Source organism: Otolemur garnettii, unplaced genomic scaffold, assembly GCF_000181295.1.
Source record: "Otolemur garnettii isolate 467f Iridium unplaced genomic scaffold, OtoGar3 scaffold00013, whole genome shotgun sequence".
In the NCBI taxonomy this organism is placed as follows: Eukaryota; Metazoa; Chordata; class Mammalia; order Primates; family Galagidae; genus Otolemur; species Otolemur garnettii.
Window position 1 is genome coordinate 21,343,849 of NW_003852408.1, and position 8,907 is coordinate 21,352,755.

General features: G+C 36.0%; 1 pseudogene; it reads left to right on the plus strand.

Moving 5' to 3' along the window:
- Window positions 1-4,731, plus strand: part of LOC105886525 — a 5,957-nt pseudogene extending 1,226 nt beyond the window's left edge.
- Window positions 4,732-8,907: the final 4,176 nt, after the last annotated feature.

The following is an 8,907-nucleotide window of genomic DNA, read 5'->3' on the forward strand; positions in this document are numbered from 1 at the left end:
AAAAAAAAAAAATGCTTATGCATGTTTCTCTCTGATTGCTCTCACCCAAGAGAGGAGGCAAAAGTTTCTACCCTGGGCTGAATTAGCCAGGTGTTGTATAAGACCTCTTAAAATGAAATTACTAGTGCCTTGAAAACAGTTTTCCATGTCATTTCTTGTCAATATTCCTAGTAATATGATCTCCTTAATAGCTGGAAAACTGGGTAGTGCCTGTGGCTCAGTGAGTAGGGCGCTGGCCTCATATGCCAAGGGTGGTGGGTTCAAACACAGCCCCAGCCAAGCTGCAACAAAAAAAATAACCAGGTGTTGTAGCAGACAGCTGTAGTCCCAGCTACTCTGGAGGCTGAGGCAAGAGAATTGCCTAAAGCCAAGAGCTGAAGGTTGCTGTGAGCTGTGATGCCACAGCACTCTACCGAGGGTGACAAAAAAATGAAAAATAAATAGCTGGAAAACTACACAAATATTGCCTAATTCATACTGTTAGACCCTAGGCATGTATTGGGTTGGTAGAGCTGTCCCACAGCGTAAGGCTATCCAAAGTAGATGATAAGATGAGCATGACTTCCTCTTTGGGAGATTTCCTACTAGCAGCCATGCTCTCTTCTCTCCCCTTTAAATATAAGATATATATTAGGTTATTAAGTATGGAATGTCTGATTTCCTTAAGTACTAAGTTTGCCAGTTAGTATCTCTGATATTTTACTTTGACGCTTCCTTTTTTTTTAATAGGGAAGTCACATCCTCATTCTTTCAAATGCACCTTTTGGTTTGGGATTATCTTTCACATTTTTTTAAGAGCAATTTTTGGGAAACCATGAATAAGTCTAAAGTTGTGTTATTTTTGAATATGAATTCCATCGTGGAACCAATGCAGCACGGACTCAAAATATCAATGAAGTGTTTGGAAGAATGTGATTAATGAATGTACGGTACATTAATGGTTTCAGCAATTCCATTCAGCTGATTTTTACCTTGAAAATGAGCCATGTGGGTGACCTGAGACCAAGGTGGATAATGATGAGCTGAAAGTTATAGCAGAAGTAAATCCAGTTCAACCTATGGGTGAATTAGCAGCAAGATTTGACATGGTTATTCTAACAATGTTGCATCATTTGAAACAAACCTACAAGTTAAAGAAGCTGGATAAATGAGTTTGCATGAACCAAATGAGCATCAAAAGATAAATCATCTCAAAGCTTGCCTTTCTTTGCTGTCACGACATAAATGCAAACCATTTCTACACCATATTGTCACATGTGATGAAAATGGATTTTTTAACCATTGCAAGCATTTGGCACAGCGGTTGGATAAAGATGAAGTGGAGACAATGTATATGGCACAGCTCTTGCATGTGGGACAGACTACAATAGCAACTCTACCTAACAAGTGCAAACCTAACAGTTGATACTCTCACATTAATCTGAAATTTTAAAAAAGAAAACGATAAAAAAAATTTAAAAGATGAAGGACTGAAACACAGTCCAAAACTGGTGTTCATCAAAAAAAAGCTAGTGGTGTCTGGTGGTAAAGCACTGGTGTTATCCACTACCACTTCATGAAACCCAATCAATTAATTATAGTAGAATTCTACTGCAATCAATTGGACAAAATGATGAGAATGCTCCCAATTAATCTACCAAGATTGCTCAATGGAGATAAGCCAATCCTCTTTCAGACTACATGTCACAAAAAACAACACTGCTTAAATTACAAAAGCTGGACTTGGAAACTCTCTTTCATCCACCATACTCACTAGACTATGTACCAACTGACCCCTTCTTCCAGACTTGGGACCATTTCTTGCAAGAAAAAATATTCAATTCTATGGAAAATGCCTTTCACGATTTCATTGGCATTCTCTGTCCTGGCTTCTTTGTTGCTGACATAAATAAGCTACTGCTAAGACGGCAAAACTTTGTCAGTAGCTTAGGCATACACTTTGAGATATAATAAAATAAAATTGTGATGTGAAATCAGACATTTCATATTTAATGAACTAATATAATCCATGATTATCATCTATAAAAGTTGGAGATAATTTGGGGATAAAGATAGGGATGAGGATTTTCTGTTATAAAATAATCTTTTCATAATTTGACTTTTATTCTTTAAAATAATGCATCAATTAAGAGAAATGAGGTGGTCAGCAATAAAGAACAGAAAAGGAAAAGTCCCAGAGTTGTAGAAAAGTGCCTGTTACATGAAGGTAAAAGGAAAGAGGGAGACTGGCCAATGGATTTTCTCTTGGTAAGGCTAGCCCTACCAAGGACATTGTAACCTGATGCCATCCAACATTCAAGTTATATATAACCCGTCTTTTCCAGAATCCACACTCATTAGCCAAACTTCTAATTACAAAATATCTGTCTAAAAAAAAGAATGTACTGGTAATGCTGACTGAATTATTTTACCTTTATGACAATTCTATTTCACTTTGTATGTTAATAGCTTGGAATTTTAACTGTGTACATTACCTCTACAAAGCTTAATCAATATAATCCCATCATTTGCAAGTCGATCCACTCTCAGTACTAACAACATGAGACTTCAGAGTCTTAAAGGCAGAGGATAAATTTCCACACTGCAGAAAATTCATCAAGGTAATGTCTTTTGGAGACTCATCTGCGAAGCCAGCCTTCCTTTCCCAGCGGATTTACTGCATATTATTTGTGTACTAGGCTCTGAGAACTCTCCTACATAAAGCTGTATGACTTACCAGAGGCATTAAGAAAAAATTAAATAATGTATTTACTGGGCCATTTTTATAATATTACTTCATATTCCCTTATAATTTTAAAAGAATTTTATATTAAATTAAATAACTATGTAATGAATAACTTCTATATCTTCAGTCTTTGGGTAAACAGAGGAGAGTTTCAGAAAATGCATAATATAATGTACATTAAAAAGTGGGATTCCTGGCTTCCCTGACTTATTCATTGAGAAGGCACATACGTAATAGTGAAATATGAAAATGCTAATATGCACCCACCATAGACCCTCGGTATTCATTCACTCATGCAATAAGCATACTTACTATCTACAAGACAAATGTGGCATTTATCAAGAGTCTATTAAAGAAGATATTTTTAAAAGTATAATAAATAACATATTTTTGCTTTCAATTATGTCAGACTCTATGCCACACTCTTTATTCCACACAAATCTAAAGTAGTCCTCATACATTAAAAATTAAATGTGAAGGAAATGTGATAGATTGAATAGTGGCTTCCCAAAGATATCCATGTCCAAATATCCTAATATTAACCTGTGAATATGTTAATTTACATCATAAAATGAGACTTGACAGATATGATTAAATTAAGGGTTGTGAAATGAGAAGATTTTCCTGGATTCCAAGAAGGCATAATGTTATCCCAAAGACCCTGAGGAGGTGGAGCAAAATGATTAAGTAGAATCCTTCAGCAACCGTCCCCCTCACAAGAACACCAAATCGAGTAATTATTCATGCAAAAAAAGTCCTAAAATAACAGCCCAGTTGCTGTTATTGTAGTATCTAAAGAAAAAAGAATAAAGAAAAAGTCACTAAAGGAAGACTAAAAGACAAACTCATCAAAAATAATAAATACAACAACTTTTTAAGAGAGAGTTAGTATAAAAAGATATGGAAGGAGGCTGTGGTGCTGGCATCCAAGATGTCTGTCGACCACCAAGAATTTCCGAGTCAGAGATGGAGATTGGATTTGCCCTGAGAAGAAATGTGGAAATGTAAACTTTGCTAGAAGAACTAACTGTAATTGATATGGCTGGGGGGAAGCAACTGAGGCCAAGATGATAAAAGCTGGGGGCACTGAAATAGGAAAGACCCTTGCAAAAAATGACTGGCAGTGTAAGACTTGCAGTAATGTGAATTGGGCCAGAAGATCAGAGTGTAACATGTGTAATACTCCAAAGTATGCCAAATTAGAAGAAAGATCAGGATATGGTGGTGGTTTAATGAAAGAGAAAATGTTGAATATATAGAAAGAGAAGAACCTGATGGTGAATATGATGAGTTTGGTCGTAAAAAGAAAAAGTACAAAGGGAAGGCAGTTGGTCCTGCATCTATATTGAAAGAAGTTGAAGATAAAGAATCAGAGGGAGAAGATGAGGATGAGGATGAAGATCTTTCTAAATATAAATTAGATGAGGATGAGGATGAAGATGATGCTGATCTCTCAAAATATAATCTTGATGAAGATTATAAGTAAAGAAGAAGATAGTCATGAAAAGAAATCTAATAGATGAAGTCGCTTAAAGTCTCAATCTTCACATTCACGATCTTCATCACACTCATCCTCCTCCTCAAGTTCAAGGTCTAGGTCCAGATCCCGTTCAAGAAGTTCTTGCAGTTCACACTCAAGATCTCATTCCAGTTCCAGAGAATGTTCAAAATCTCATGGGTTGAAATCAAGATCCAGCTCCAAGTCCCACAGGGGCCCCTCTTCTCCATGAAAAAGATCTTACTCAAGTTGATCATCTTCTGAGAGGAACAAAAAAGAAGACGTTCTAGATCTTCTTCATCTGGTGATCACAAAAAAAGACGAACAAGATCACAGTCACCCAAAAGGTGCCACAGGTCATCTTCTGGATCATCCCATTCTGGTTCCCGTTCAAGTTCAAAAAAGAAATAATGTATTAAAATTTACACCAAAAAAAAAAAAAATATCGAGTACAGTGCATGAAGCATATTTTAAAGAAGTTGATGTCTTACTTGGTCAGCAGTGCTAAATCTGCTAGTAGAGGTGCATACCTTCATTGCTTTTCAGAACAATACACCTGTGTTTGTGAAGTTAAAAGTAAATAGCATTTTAAGCCATAATGTCTCAAAATAGATGCTCTATTTATTATGTATTATTTATAACCATTTGCTTCATCCATCAGCCATCTCAGCTATAACAAAGTACTTTGTTTCCTAACTTAAACTCTTCATTTTTCTCATTGCCAATATCTCCTGTCTATTGATTAAGACAGGAGTTACCTGTCTTACCTCGGTTTATTTGAACTTTGTGCATGGAGGCAAGACCGGTAAACTTGTTGGAAACTGCCTGTTTTATGTTTTTATCTGATAAAAGAAGTCAACCTGTTTATGTCATTAACTTATGTCAGTGTTATACTTAACATAAAAAAGTTAAACAGTTTAAACAGCTAACTGGAAACTTGTTTATTTTTAAATTCCCTATGCTAAGGGTGCCTTAGAATCATTGTCTCCCTCTTATCTAGCTTTATTTTTTTGCACCACCACATTTAATGCAAAAGAATCTTGTGAATTGCTGAAGGAGAAAATGTTATTTTCCTTCCTGATACATAATTTGGGAAAGAAAACCTAACATTTCATCTGTATTGATAGGGTTTCCTGTTAAGAGAAACATCTTATTTTAAAATGTATATCAGTATGTTAAGAAGCTTTGTGTGATACCCTTCAAAATCCAGTTGTGAAATGTGCTAGGGTAGAAGAGGTTAAATCATAGTTAATGAGAAAATTTAAGAAAGCTTTTGAAGTATATTTCTTTTCAGATGAAAAGACACCACAGACATTGTGGATTTAAGTGAACATTTGTCTCTAGATGACTTACTATAAACACTGCATAAAGTTTTCTTCCAAATAACAAATGAATGCTTATTTCTACATAATGTAAGGCAAAATCATTATTTTTTTCCTGTTCACTTGAAATAACTTATGGCTTAAAATGCTTTCAGAGTTTGGTTTATTTTTCAAAGTTAAAATTTGGTCACTGAACTCCATTTTGTTTTCTGGTTTAAAAATGAAAAAGGTTTCTCTTAACAGTATCTTCAGTGACAATATAAGGCAAGTGTATTAAAGGAAATTGACAATTGTGCTTGTGGGCTTTTGTTATGGGGTACTGATTTTTTTTCTTATTTGTTTGTTTTTTCCCCTGAACATTGTCTGCTGCAGTTTAAATAAAAATTTAAACTTGTTAAAGTATTTCGCAGATAGATCAAACATAATTATATTTGTTTTTTATTTTAAAGTGTTTTTCTCTTCAACTAATCTAAAAATGAAAGCAAGATGTCTTATGTAGAAATATTTTGATAATATTTTTACAATGGCTTTCCTGTGTTTTTTATCTTAATTTTCTTTGCTACATTTACTTCAGGTTGCACAAGAACTTTTCCTCTCTTGTAATTGTGCCTCAGACTTTTTGAAAGTCCACCTTCTAAGTTGTTCAGATGACCTTCTAGATTCGACATGTTACCATTGGTTTATTTTTGTGCTTTCTGTATTTAAAACTTTGGCTCTACTAAGCAAATGGAAGGTAATAAATTTAGCTAATGGTAGTTTACAGACAATTGAGATGATAATGATTTAATTTGGTTTAACTAAGCTGTACTAGTTCATTTCATAAGGGAATGATACTGTAGACAAATGTAAATAAAGTCTGTGAGTCAAAAAGAAAGAAAAAGATATGAAAGGAAACAATAAAAAGTCAAAAAGCCAAGGGGATAAAGTTATAATGCACAGATTTTGTTAGTTTTCTCTTTGCTTGTTTTTTTTTTTAAATTTTTTTGTTGTTAGCAGCGTTAAGTTGTCACCTGTTGAAAATAATTAGTTATAAAATGTTTTTGCTAGCCTCATGGTAAGCTCAAATCAAAACACCTGAAACAGACACACAAAAAATAAAAAGCAACACATTAAAACACAACTATTAGAGAAAATCCCTTCTATACAAAGGAAGATGGGAAGGAAGGAAAAAAGAAAGGACCACAGAACAACCAGAAATCAAATAACAACATGGCTGTATTAAGTTCTTACTTATCAATAGTAGCATTAAATGTAAATGTACTAAATTCTCCAATTAAAAGACAGAGTAACTAAATGGATAAATAAATAAGACCCAATATGGGCCAAGATGATAGACTAAAAGCAGCCCCCACACATCACTATTAAGGAGAGGCTCAAAAGTTGTTAGGGGATGCCCACCTACAACCTTCTTGTAGAGCACATTGTAAATTATCAGGGAAATGACAGGAGACATCAGAGTAAAGGAGAGGAAGACAGATAATCTATTTGCCAAGACTATAAGGTATCTGGGGGGAGGTACCCACAACTGGGGAAAGACAGGAAGAGAGGATCCTGAGACTCCATGCTCTCCTCATGGATACTACAACTCAAGCTGCAAGGGGAGCTCCACTCACTATTACAGACCTCAGGGCTAATAATAATATAGATGCTTGGAAACTATGTAGTGACATTGCACTAAAAAGTGGGCATAACTGGGATCCAGTGGCTTCTGTTCTCATGTTGCTGCATGCAACTGACATGTCCATTCTGAATTTTTGGGTGTGGAATATCTAGTCTATATAGGGCTCAGCTTTTTTGCATTGCCTCTGCCAAGCCAGGAAGCAGACATTCTCATTTGCCCCATGACTGAATGCTTCTACTTCTCATGAGAATTCAAAAAGAGCAGGTGCCAACAGCACCACCTGAGAAATCTTTTGGCAATTGCCTCAGCATAACCTACATGAGGAGAAAGCATCAACCTACAGAGGCCCAGGTCCACCCGAGAGGCTCCCATGCAACCACCTGAACTTGTAGTCATCTCCATGAGGCTCCTCCACCACCACCTGACCCCACATCCATGCTTCTGTGGCTCCCACAATGCCAAATAGCACCACAGCCCCACCCTTACAGCTCTTACCTTCTACCTGGTGGGACCTGCCCTTGTGGCCCAATGTTCTATTACAGACCCACCAATTTTATGTTGCATTGCACCTAAACCTGGGTGGAAATGAATATCGCCAGCCTTAAAACCTATGATCACCATCTAGATGGTCTTGCCAAGCTGCTGTTGCCACCACAGTGGAGATACACAGGTAGAACAATCTTCTGCAAGGCTAATTATGGAGTAGAACTTTTCCAGCTCCCTGACAAAATTTCCAACAGCAGTCTGGGGAACAACCCACCACTGCATATGAAGATTATGCAGCACCAAATTGGACAATGGGACACCATATCTGTACCTCTCCTGCCAGGTCAATATCCTGGAGTATGACACATAAATGCCAGCTAGGTACTTCTCCTTCTTCTCACTAAGTAGGAGAGTTCCTAGTAAAAGAGAATAAGTGTGCCACAACCTATGTACTGTGAGACAAGGAAAGAGGTTTTTGATGAGAAGAAAACAAGAAGAATTTTGGTGACATGATTAAACAAGCTACTTCAGTACTCCCAAAGGATCACAAAAGATCCATAGCAATAGGGTGGTGCCTGTGGCTCAAAGGTGTAGGGCACCAGCCCCATATGCCAGAGGTGGTGGGTTCAATCCCAGCCCCGGCCAAAAACTGCAAAAAAAAAAAGATCCATAGCAATAAATCCTAACTAAAAGGAAATTGTTGAAATGTCATAAATGAAATTCAGAAAGAATATGGATCGCAAATATGATGATTAGTATTGACTAGAAAGTTAAAAACCAACACAAGCCAAAAAAAAAAAAATCTCAGGACATGAATGAAAAAAAGTAAAAAGTTACTAAAGAGATTGACAACATTAAAAATATTCAAAGAAATGAAAGAGTCATTTAAGGAATATCAAGATATGGCAGAAAGCTTCAACAGGCTAGACCAAACAGAAGAAAAAATATACCTCTGTTAGTAAAAGATACAGAAAAAAGAATAAAGAAAATTCAACAGTCAGAGAAATTTGGGACTATGTGAAGTAAGCCAATATACAAATTATAGGTATCATAGAGGGAGAAGAAGAAAAAGCAAACATCATGAAAAACCTACTTTATGGAATTAGTGAAGAAAACTTCCCTAGTATCACCAGAGATATAGATATCCAGATATTAGATGGACATTAAACACAAGGAAGATTCAGAGCAAATAAGACTAGATACAAGATGAACATTAAACACAAGGAAGATTCAGAGCAAATAAGACTAGATACAA